Source organism: Glycine max, chromosome 6, assembly GCF_000004515.6.
Source record: "Glycine max cultivar Williams 82 chromosome 6, Glycine_max_v4.0, whole genome shotgun sequence".
NCBI classification, from domain to species: Eukaryota; Viridiplantae; Streptophyta; class Magnoliopsida; order Fabales; family Fabaceae; genus Glycine; species Glycine max.
In genome coordinates, this window is record NC_038242.2 from 32,416,880 (window position 1) to 32,428,248 (window position 11,369).

The following is an 11,369-nucleotide window of genomic DNA, read 5'->3' on the forward strand; positions in this document are numbered from 1 at the left end:
AGCATCTTAAGGAGTTCCATATTGTTTGTTCCACCATGAAGCCCCCTGATGTCCAAGAAGATCATATATTTCTAAAGGCTTTTTCTCATTCTCTGGAGGGAGTGGCAAAAGATTGGCTATACTACCTTGCTCCCAGGTCCATTTTCAGCTGGGATGACCTTAAGAGGGTGTTCTTGGAGAAATTCTTCCCTGCATCTAGGACCACTGCCATCAGAAAAGACATTTCAGGTATCAATCAACTTAGTGGAGAAAGCCTGTATGAGTACTGGGAAAGATTCAAGAAATTGTGTGCATGCTGTCCTCACCACCAGATTTCTGAGCAACTCCTTCTTCAATATTTCTATGAGGGTCTTAGCAACATGGAGAGGAGTATGATTGATGCTGCCAGTGGTGGAGCTCTTGGTGATATGACCCCTGCTGAAGCTAGGAATTTGATTGAGAAGATGGCTTCCAACTCCCAACAATTCAGTGTAAGAAATGATGTTATTGTTCTTAGAGGAGTCCATGAGGTGGCCATGGATTCATCTTCATCTACTGAAAATAAAAAGCTTGAAGGAAAACTTGATGGCTTGGTCAACATAGTAACTCAACTTGCCATGAATCAGAAATCTACACCTGTTGTAAGAGTCTGTGGTCTATGTTCTTCTGCAGATCACCATACAGATCTCTGTTCTTCTTTACAGCAATATGGAGTCAATGAACAACCTGAAGCTTATGCTGCAAACATTTATAATAGACCTCCTCAGCAACAAAACCAACAATAGATTGGAGGAATAGATACAATCCAGGTTGGAGGAATCATCCAAATCTGAGATGGACAAGTCCTCCACAACAACAATAGCCTGTCCCTCCTTTTTAGAATGTTGCTGGTCCAAGCAAGCCATATGTTCCTCCTCCAATATAGCAGCAGCAACAATAGCATTCACAACAAAGACAACAAGTAACTGAGGCTCCTCCTCAACCTTTCTTAGAAGAGTTAGTTAGGCAAATGACCATCCAGAATATGCAATTTCAGCAAGAGACAAGAGCCTCCATTCAGAGTCTGACCAATCAGATGGGGCAGATGGCTACTCAGTTGAACCAAGCTCAATCCCAAAATTCTGACAGCCAGTGGGTGAGTCTAGTCCTAGTGGTTCCTAAAAAGACAGGCCTCACAGCGATCATGAATGAAAAGGATGAGCTTATCCCCACAAGAGTGCAGAACAGCTGGCGAGTCTGCATTGATTATAGGAGGTTGAATCAGGTAACCAGAAAAGATCATTTTCCCCTGCCTTTCATTGATCAAATGCTTGAGCGCTTGGCAGGTAAGTCTCATTACTGTTTTCTTGATGGTTTTTCTGGTTATTTACAAATTCATATTGCTCCTGAGGATCAAGAAAAGACCACATTCACCTGTCCCTTTGGCACTTTTGCCTATAGAAGGATGCCCTTTGGCCTATGCAACGCCCCTGGTGCCTTCCAGCGGTGTATGCTTAACATTTTCAGTGATTTTTTAGAGACTTGCATAGAGGTGTTTATGGATATTTTACTATTTATGGATCCTCTTTTGATGCATGTTTGGATAGTCTGGATAGAGTTCTTAATAGATGCATTGAAACTAACCTTGTGCTGAATTTTAAAAAATGTCACTTCATGGTAGAACAAGGTATAGTTTTAGGGCATATCATTTCCAGTAGGGGCATAGAGGTAGACCCTGCAAAAATAGATGTTATTTCACAATTGCCTTACCCTTCTTGCATGCGACAGGTTCGTTCTTTTCTTGGTCATGCAGGGTTTTATAGGCGCTTTATCAAGGATTTTAGCAAAGTGGCCCTTCCACTATCCAATCTGCTGTAAAAAGAGGTGGAGTTTGATTTTGATGACCAATGCAAAGAGGCTTTTGATTGCCTCAAGCGTGCAGTGACTACCACCCCTATCATTCAGGCACCTGATTGGACAGCCCCATTTGAGCTAATGTGTGATGCATCCGATTACGCATTGGGGGCTGTCCTTGCTCAAAAGATTGATAAACTGCCTCGGGTGATCTACTACGCTTCTAGAACTTTGGATGTTGCTCAATAAAATTACACTACCATAGAGAAGGAGCTATTAGCGATAGTTTTTGCTCTTGAAAAATTTCGTTCATATTTGCTTGGTACTCGTGTTATTGTTTATACTGACCATGCAGCTCTAAAGTAACTATTGAATAAGGCTGAATCAAAGCCTAGATTGATCAGGTGGATGCTTTGGCTCCAAGAGTTTGATTTGGAGATCCGTGATCGGAGCGGTGAACAGAACCTCGTGGCTGACCATCTGAGTAGGATTGAGTGTGTGTCTGAGGACTCACCCATTCGGGATGATTTTCCGGATGACCATTTGTACATTCTGTATAGTATTTCTGATTCCTTCCCCACTCCCTAGTTTGCTAATATTGTGAATTATTTGGTTGCTTATGTTTTTCCTCCCTTAGCATCTAAAGCTCAAAATGATAAAATTAAGAGCGATGCTAAGCATTATATTTGGGATGACCCTTATTTGTGAAAGTTGTGTAGTGACCAGGTTATTAGGAGATGCATTCCAGACCACGAGATTGACTCGGTCCTGCAATTCTGTCATTCTTCCGCACCAGGTGGCCATCTTGGCATACAAAGGATAGCTCGCAAGGTGCTTGACTGCTATTTCTATTAGCCCACCATCTTTAGGGATGCGTGGAGAATCTGTAGTACTTGTGAGCCTTGTCAGAGAGCAGGCGGCTCAACTTCATGGAGACGGCAAATGCCTCAACAACCCATGTTATTCTGTGAGGTGTTTGATGTTTAGGGTATAGATTTTATGGGGCCTTTCCCTGTCTTTTTTGGTTTTGTTTATATTCTCCTTGCTGTTGATTATGTTTCAAAATAGATGGAAGCCAAACCCACTAGAACTAACGATGCTAAGGTCATTGTGGATTTTGTTAGATCTAATCTATTTTGCAGGTTTGGAGTCCCTAGAGCCATCGTTAGTGATCAAGGCACCCATTTTTGTAACAGATCCATGTATGCCTTGCTCAAAAAGTATGGGGTCGTGCACAAAATTTCCATACCATACCACCCCCAAACTAATGGGCAGACTGAGATTTCAAACAGGGAGATAAAAAGGATCTTGGAGAAGATTGTGCAGTCGAACAAAAAGGATTGGAGCACCAGGGTAGATGATGCTCTTTGGGCGTATAGGACTGCCTACAAAGCACCAATAGGAATGTCTCCTTATCGGGTTGTCTTTGGCAAGGCATGTCATCTTCCTGTATGATGTAAGCTCCATTGGAGCTTGCAAGCCTAGGATCTTCTTCATCAATGTATTCCTTTGCTTCTTGGAAGATGAATGGCAGCGGAATGGAGAAGGAAGAGAGAGAGGAGATGCCACTTCAAGGAGAAGATGAGTCTAGAAGAAGCTCACCACCATAGAAGGCCATGGATAAGAGCTTGGAGGAAGAAAGAGATGAATGAAGGGAGAGGAAGAGAAGAGCACGAAATTTTGTGCTCTAAAAGAGCTCTGAAATCTGAAGTTTAACTTTCAAATGATCTAAGTTGAAAAAAATGAACACACATGACCTCTATTTATAGCCTAAGTGTCACAGAAAATTGGAGGCAAATTTGAATTTCAATTCAAATTTCACTTGAATTTGAAATTGAATTTGTGGAGCCAAACTTTGGAGCCAAAATTTCACTAATTATGATTAGTGAATTTTATTTATGGTTCTACCAACTAATCTAAGTTCAATTTCAAGATTCTCCACTAAGTGTGCTTAGGTGTCATGAGACATGTAAAGCATGAAGGACAAGCACAAAGTGTGACTATATGATGTGGCAATGGAGTGTAGTAAGCAAATGCTCACCTCCCCCTCTAAAATTTAATTGGATTGGGCTTCTACCAATTCAATTAAACTTATTTCTAACCACACACATCAAATATTCACCTAGTGCATGTGAAATTACAAAACTGCCCTTAATACAAAAACTAGTCTAGGTGCCCTAAAATACAAGGGCTGAAAAATCCTATATTTCTATGGTACCCAACCTATATTATGGATCCCTAAATACAAGGACCAAATATAATGACATCCTAGTCTAATATGTACAAAGATAATTGGACCCAACCTTGGCCCATGGGCTCAGAAATCTACCCTGAGGTTCATGAGAACCCTAGGGCCTTCTTCAGCAGCTCTAGCCCAATCCTCTTGGAACCTTTTGCTCATGGTTCTAGTGACTAGTCCCTTCCTAGGGAGGATTGCATCATTCCCTTCCCCTTGAAGAGGATTTGACCTCAAATCTGTTAGTTCCTCTTCCTCAATATCAGCTCCAGCTGCAAAAGGAATTAAATCAGAAATGTTAAAAGTGGTGTTGATTCCATACTCTTCTGGGAGGTCCAACCTAGAGGCATTGTCATTGATCCTCTCCAAAACCTGAAAAGGTCCATCCCCTCTAGGGCTAAGCTTGGATTTCCTTTTAGTATGGGATCTATCTTTCCTAAGATGTAGCCAAACCCAGTCACCCTCATTAAGAACTAGCTATTTTCTTCCTCTATTGCCTTTAGTTGAATACACCTTTGTTTGGTTCTCTATTTGGTTCTTAACCCTCTCATGTAACTTCTTTACAAACTCTGACCTAGATTCCCCTTCTTTATGTATAAAAGAATTGTCCAGTGGGAGGGGAATGAGGTCTAACAGTGTTAGAGGATTGAACCCATAAACAACCTCAAAAGGTGACTGCTTGGTGGTTCTATGAACCCCCCTGTTGTAGGAAAATTCTACATAAGGAAGATACTCATCCCAAGACTTATGGTTGCCTTTCAGAAGAGCCCTTAAAAGGGTGGATAAGGACCTATTCACTACCTCTGTTTGCCCATCAGTTTGTGGATGACAAGTAGTAGAGAAAAGAAGTTTAGTTCCTAGCTTAGCCCATAAGGTTTTCCAGAAGTGGCTAAGGAACTTAGCATCTCTATCTGACACAATGGTCCTAGGAAAACCATGGAGTCTCACAACTTCCCTGAAAAAGAGTTTTGAGATGCGGGAAGCATCGTCCACCTTGTGGCATGGTATAAAGTGTGCCATCTTGCTAAACCTATCCACCACCACAAAGATAGAGTCTACACCTCTTTGGTTCTAGGAAGCCCAAGGACAAAGTCCATACTAATGTGTACCCAAGGTGCAGAGGGGATGGGTAAGGGTGTGTATAGTCCATGAGGCATCACCCTAGACTTGGCTTGTAAGCAAGCCACACACATAGTGCAATGCTTATTGACATCTTTCTTCATATGGGGCCAATAAAACTTTTCTTTGGGCACCAACAACACTGGCACAACACATGGGCTTAGGCTCTCTTGGACCCAACCCTTCTCCAACAATTCTTTAACCTGAGACTCTATCTCCTCAGTCTCCTGAGGGTTAGTCCTATAGGCTGGCCTATTATGAAGTCTTGCTTCTAGGACTAAATCTATTTGGTGTTCTATTCCTCTTAAAGGAGGTAGCCCAGGGGGTATCTCTTTGGGAAATATATCACCAAATTCATGTAAAGTTCTTGGACCTTTGGGGCTAAGGTCTCAAATGTAGGAATTGAGGCAGTGCTAAGGAATGTTTCCCTTGATAGGAGAAGGTAGAAAGATTGTTTAAGAAGGAGTGCTCTTTTAATATCACCTTTTGTTGCAAAATGATTTTCCTTCTTAACAATCTTCTTGGAGGAATCCTTTTACTTTTTTTCCTTCCCCTTGGCCTTTGAAGACAAGGCCTTACTATCCTTCTTTTTCTTTTGTTTTTCTAGTTTTTCTTCCTCATCTCTCTTATCTTTCATAGTCAGTTGATCTTTGGCCACCTATGAAGGTGTTTGAGGATGCAACACAAATTTAGTGCCAAGATGGGTGAGGGTAATCTCATTAGTTAGGCCATTGTAAATGATCTTCCTATCAAATTGCCATGGCCTTCCTAAAAGAATATGTCGTGCCTCTATGGGAACTATATCACAATTAACTTCATCCTTATATGTCCCAATGGAGAAAGGTACCTTCACTTGTTGGTTAACTATCATTTCCCCTTGCTCATTGAGCCATTGAAGTTTATAAGGTTTTGGGTGGGGAATGATAGTGAGGTTCAACTTGGAAACTAATCTTGTGCTACAACAATTGCAATAAGACCCACTATCCAGAATGAGAGAACAAGTTTTATATAAAATTTTGAATCTTGTATGAAAGATGTTCTCTCTTTGGGATTGAGATAGATCACAAGATTGACCTCCAAGAAGCCTTCTAACCATTAAGAGGTCACCTTCTTCATGGGGGTAGACTTCCTCAATAGACTCTTCACCCCTTACTTCATCTTCACTTCCACTAGAGGAAGGGCGAGAAGTAGTCTCTTCTTGACTACTATAAATGTCTTGACCCCTCATGATCATGGTTTTCTTTGTGGGGCATTCAGAGGCAATGTGACCTCTCCCAAGACATTTAAAGCATTTAATGTTGCTAGTCCTTTCTTGGGAACTAGTCTTAGGGGTGTATTTCTCTATGGTCTTACCCTTATCTTCCATGGGTTTTGAAGGTGCAGCCCCCAAAATTCCATGGGCTTGGTCCTTCCTTGGATAAGAATGAGAGGCATAAGATTTTGAAGAAGGCTTTATTTTAAGTTGTTGCTCCACTCTTATACAAAGTTGGACTAGCTCATCTAGGTCCCTATATGGAAGGAGTTCAACCTTGTCCCTCACTTCTATATTAAGCCCACTAAGGAACCTAGCTATGCTTGTTCTTTCCTCCTCTCTAAGTCCAGCTCTTAAAAGGAGTAGTTCCATTTGTTGTCTATATTCTTCAACACTCATACTCCCTTATCTAAGCCTTTGGAGCTTGTCCATAAGCTCCCTTTCATAGTAGGAGGGAATGTGCCTCTTCCTAAGGGCACTCTTAAGATCATTCCAATACTCTACGAGAGGATCCCCATGAATCCTTCGTTCCCTAACAAGGGAAGTCCACCAATAGAGGGCATACCCTTGAAAGCTAAGGGTAGCCAATGGAACTTTTCTCTCTTCGCTAATATGATGGCAAGCAAAGAGTTGTTCAACCTTCATTTCCCAATCTAAGTAGGCCTCAACATTATCTTTTCCATGGAAATATGGGAAGCTAATGTTAACCTCTTGAGGCCTTCTATCCTTTTCTCTTCTTTGGGAGTGATGTTTAGTATGTGAACTATGGCGCCCTCTATAATAGTCGCTAAGTTCTTCACTTAAACTCTTGCAAGAGTCATGACTACTATAGGAGGCATGTTTTTCTCTTTTCATTTCTTTCACTATTTTTCTTCTTTCTTCCTCTCTTATTTTCTCTCTTTCATCTTGACTTATTTCTTCCACTCTTTTTTTACCTTTTTCTTTTCTCTCTTGTTTTTATTTCCACAACTTAAGGGATCTCAACTCATCTAATATCTTATACAAGGGGTCCTTAGAGTAGAACCCTCACCATTAACACTGGATGAAGAATGAAGACTCATGTTGGTTCCTAAGCTATGGTTCTTTCTTGTTGGGGGTTTGAAAACAAAAGGTAAAAGAAACTATGGTTGAAACTAGCCAAAATAAACACTAAAAGAGGTGTGAAAGACAAGGTAAAAACTAATTGGTAAAAGGCAAGCTATCTAGGGGGTTTGACAATGGAGGGTAAGGGAAATAAGCTATGAAAGTAAGCAAGAAATTAAAGTGTAAGAAATGCAAACTAGGCGGATCCAAAGAGTGTTTGGATGACCTCAATTAAGGTTCCCAACAAAACACTCACTATCCTAAGGGAAAATTGCCTAAAATTATTACACACAAATGGAAGTAGGGTGACCTATTGGAGGCTCCCAACTTACTTCCATTGAAAGGCCTTTTAGTTACAAAATTTGAAAGCAAAGCAAATTGCCAATTACAACATTACAAAAAAAAAGTCCTCAATTGTGGTGGCTATTCTCTCTTTGGTGTTTCACTCAATTTGGAGTGCTTCTTAGTCCAATAGCTCTTAAGGTGGTTGGCCCCTTGCTTCTTGACTCAAATTCTTCAAGGTATGGCACCAATCCTCCTTTCCAATTCTTTATATGGCAACTCACAAGCAAGGAAACAAAGAGACAAGCAATAACCAAAGACCAAAAAAAAATTTGAAATGAAAGCTAAACCAATAGATTTTTAACAAGACAAATTTTGAAGGATTATTAAACAATTAAAGCAATGAAAAGCACACAAAAGCAAGCTAGGACTCAAAGAGAAACCTAGAATGGCTCTAGAGTAGAGTAAAAAAACTAAAAAAAATAGACTCAAGAAACCTCTTGTTTTGGCACTTGTTTTCACAATATTTTTCAATTGAAATTTCAGAACTAGGATTGGTATAAAATAGGCACCAATTATAGAACAAATTTTAAGTCAAAACAACAAGCACACTTCCCTTTCACTTTTTTTTTCCTGGACACTGATTTTTTGCCAACTTGTGTGATTTTTCTTATTTTTTCCTTTAATTCAAATCGCTTGGTTCTTTTTTCATAATTTTGGTCCAGATGTCTAGAAAATTCAGTAAAAATTTCAGCTCATAAAACATAGTTACAAATTCCCAGTAATTTATACAAGTTCATATGTTCAAGCTGCCAGCACCAGCGATCTCAACCTAGAAATCAAGAGTAGTGTTTATGTTGCTTAAGGCTTGGATAGCTACAATTTGTGTTTGCTTATGCTCAATTATCTTGAATAACACAATTCAAGAGAGCTTAAGACTTATTTTGATTCACAAATCCAGCCACAACTTAGCAGCACAACTCAACTTCATCATAGGCATCATGTAGGAAACTTAGAAAACAAAAAAAGAGTTCAACAACAAGACTACTTCTAGGAATTGATTTAGGACATGTTATGAACTAAATAACATGTATGAATTGGACTCAAAATTCAAAAGATAGGCTAAGAATGACAAGAATACATGAACAAATTTATCTAGAATTCAATCAACAAAATAAAAATTCAACATAAACTTAGAACATAATGTGACAATTACTATGACTAAACATGACTCTAAGACAACATGGATTAAGTGATTTACACTTAGATTTTTGTGTCTTTTTTTCTAATCAATATTTTGGAATAAAATTTAGATCTAAAGGTTCAGCACTAGAATATTATGAATGAAAAATGATAGAGCCTAAAATCAACATAAAAACATGATTCAAGAGTAGATCTATAAAATTTGAACCATAGAAATGCAAGAACAGGTGTAGATATAAGATTTAATCGGTTTATTTTTTTTTTGAATCTACTCTAAACAGCATCAAACCACAAGACAATGGAGGATATACATGGAGAATAAGATGAAGAGCAAGGAATTAAAGAGAATTTATCGAACAAAAAGATAGAGGAAGCAAAAGAACATTACCTAGATGAAGATGCTCTTGATACCACATGATGTAAGCTCCATTGGAGCTTGTAGGCCTAGGATCTTCTTCATCAATGGATTCCTTTGCTTCTTGGAAGATGAATGGCAGCGGAATGGAGAAGGAAGAAAGAGAGGAGACGCCACTTCAAGGAGAAGATGAGTCTAGAAGAAGCTCACCACCATAGGAGGCCATGGATAAGAGCTTGGAGGAAGAAGGAGATGAATGAAGGGAGAGGAAGAGAAGAGCACGAAATTTTGTGCTCTAAAAGAGCTCTGAAATCTCAAGTTTAATTTTCAAATGATTAAAGTTGAAAAAAATGCACACACATGACCTCTATCTATAGCCTAAGTGTCACACAAAATTGGAGGGAAATTTGAATTTCAATTCAAATTTCACTTGAATTTGAAGTTGAATTTGTGGAGCCAAACTTTGGAGCCAAAATTTCACTAATTATGATTAGTGAATTTTATTTATAGTTCAGCCAACTAATCCAAGATCAATTTCAAGATTCTCCACTAAGTGTGCTTAGGTGTCATGAGGCATGTAAAGCATGAAGGACAAGCACAAAGTGTGACTATATGATGTGGCAATGGAGTGTAGTAAGCAAATGCTCACCTCCCCCTCTAAAATTGGATTGGGCTTCTACCAATTCAATTAAACTTATTTCTAATCACACACATCAAATATTCACCTAGTGCATGTGAAATTACAAAAATGCCCATAATACAAAAACTAGTCTAGGTGCCCTAAAATACAAGGGCTGAAAAATCCTATATTTCTAGGGTACCCTACCTATATTATGGAGCCCTAATACAAGGACCAAATATAATGGCATCCTAGTCTAATATGTACAAAGATAATTGGACCCAACCTTGGCCCATGGGCTCAGAAATCTACCCTGAGGTTCATGAGAACCATAGGGCCTTCTTCAGCAGCTCTAGCCCAATCCTCATGGAGTCTCTTTCTCATGGCTCTAGTGACTAGTCCCTTCCTAGGGAGGATTGCATCACTGTAGAGATAGAGCACAAAGCCTACTGGGTTGTAAAGACCTGCAAGTTCTCTATTGATCAGGCTGGAGAGGAAAGGAAGTTGCAACTAAGTGAGCTATATGAGATCTGGTTAGAAGCCTATGAGAATTCCAAATTCTATAAGGGGAAGACCAAGAAGTTCCTTGACAACTTGATAGCTAAGAATGACTTCGTGGTTGGACAGAAAGTTTTATTATATAACTCTAGGCTCGGACTCATGAGTGGTAAGTTGAGGTCAAAGTGGATTGGTCCTTTTGTGGTGACTATTGTTTTTCCTTATGGTACAGTTGAGGTCAAAAGTGAATCCACAGATAAGAGCTTCAAGGTCAATGGACACCGGCTGAAACCATTCCTCACAAATCCCTGCTTAGTGGATGTAGTGGTGGAGGAGACCTCCTTACTTCACCCACTTCTCTTCCACCATGACTTAGGGAGTTTTCTTTTTCTGTCTCCTTCTTTACTTTTATTGCACACGTCCAAATTTATAGATTGTTTTGATTGTTCTTGATCTTATGATTGTGCTACATTGAGGACAATGTGTTGTTTAAGTGTGTGTGTGGGGGGGCGGGGAGATTGTTCTTATTGTTTCTTTAATTTTGTTGAGTATTCTAGTTTAATTTTATTAGGTTTTTCTAGGTTAATTTTGTATTTTTGGTTTTATGTTTTGTGTACAACATTGCATGTTTCTCCAGAATATCCTTGTTCGGAGTGAGGGTTGTCTTGTCATTTTGTTCTTCCACCATCTTGGCCTTTCCCTTAACGTTTGCGGGTTATGTCGGTAGGTCGAGGGGTGCAAACACACGATCGCTGCGGGTCACACCACTCAGCCCCGTGATATTGGTTACCTTGGCCGACAACGAGCTGATGTCGGTGGCTTCTTCTTTCCTTTCACTCGGAGGTGCATACCTCTACGGGACTGTGTGGCTATTTTGGTATGGGAAAGGAACAGGTTTAGCTGGCGAGGG

The 11,369-nt window shown here is 39.7% G+C and overlaps 1 non-coding gene across 1 annotated transcript; it reads right to left on the minus strand.

Annotated features, from left to right (window-relative positions):
* Positions 1-206: 206 nt before the first annotated feature.
* Positions 207-313, minus strand: LOC113002059 (small nucleolar RNA R71). Its single transcript, XR_003267587.1, has one exon. It is a non-coding gene; the product is annotated as a small nucleolar RNA R71 (small nucleolar RNA).
* Between the last annotated feature and the right edge of the window lie 11,056 nt (positions 314-11,369).